At 37.4% G+C, this 1233-nt stretch overlaps 1 non-coding gene across 1 annotated transcript; it reads left to right on the forward strand.

Annotated features, from left to right (window-relative positions):
- The first annotated feature begins 750 nt into the window (after positions 1-750).
- Trnav-uac (transfer RNA valine (anticodon UAC)) lies at positions 751-823 on the forward strand. The gene has a single exon. It is a non-coding gene; the product is annotated as a tRNA-Val (tRNA).
- Positions 824-1233: the final 410 nt, after the last annotated feature.

Genomic DNA, 1233 nt, shown 5'->3' on the forward strand with positions numbered 1-1233 from the left:
TTAAGTTTTAGCCATAATACTATTTCAAAATAGTTTTCCAAGCCAATTGTTATCCAACAACAGGAGTGATAGCGGTGACCATTCAAAGTTCTCATTCTCAAACTACTTGTTGTAACGGAACAGTGATTCATAATTATCAACTTATCGCCAACCCTCTTTCAAGAAAATAAAAAAAACCTTGGCAGCCGCGATAATAAATCAAAAGTAAATTATTCGGAAGGGTGTGTAAGTTTCGCTTATGTTATTTTTTGGCTGCTGACCAATGCATTGGACACCGAAATGTGGAAGGCAGTGTAGTTAGTTTATCGGTAGAGATGGGGTTTCTTCCGATCCTAACCTCAATCCGGACAGGCCGTGGACGGAGCAGTGAAAGGCTTAATGAGGCAAAATAAATCTGGTCACATGATGCGATGAAACGCAATCATAAATCAAAGCTAGGAATAAACAATAACCCTCCACTGTTTCAACCCAGAAGTGGCTTGTCAGTCAACCGAACAGAAGTTATTAATTTTTTGGCAAGAGCGAACCAAGAAAAATAAAAATGCTTCCATCGAGCGTGGTTTGCTTTTGGCAAAGGGAGCTACCTACTCAAATATTATCTATACCTGGCCTCGCCTTGTTCACTTGCTGATTGTTGGCGGGTTTGAAACAAAGTTATCTGCCTCTATTCGAGTTGCTGCGAAGAACTACCGAAAACTGGAAGGGGCAGAAAAAATAAACATTGCTTGACGGAGGAAGGCATTAGCAACTGGTTCCATAGTGTAGCGGTTATCACGTCTGCTTTACACGCAGAAGGTCTCCAGTTCGATCCTGGATGGAACCAAAGTCCTTTTTTGATTGGAGCTTTTACGAATAATTTCAACTTTTTCTTCCTTATTTGGTTGGACTGATGACATCTCTAGAGATTTCATTAAAATTTTCATAGACAAGTCCTGTTCGATTCCGGTAGGAATTAATTGTAATTGTACACTGTTGGTTGATTTTCGAGCAATAGCTTTAATAACCAAATAAAACGATTATAATTCTAGATAATAAACCCTAAGTTTATTTCAAATTTAATCCTGGATAATCAACTAAACTACCTTAATATTTCATTTAGAATTGATTTCAAAGGTGTTTAAGCTTAAAGATATACGATGAACATTCAATACCCAATTAATTACTGCGTATCTTCTCGATTTGTAAAGAAAAAGTTTATCCGAAAGCACCATAATCGACTGATAGCACTGAAAA

Source organism: Uranotaenia lowii, chromosome 2, assembly GCF_029784155.1.
Source record: "Uranotaenia lowii strain MFRU-FL chromosome 2, ASM2978415v1, whole genome shotgun sequence".
In the NCBI taxonomy this organism is placed as follows: domain Eukaryota; kingdom Metazoa; phylum Arthropoda; class Insecta; order Diptera; family Culicidae; genus Uranotaenia; species Uranotaenia lowii.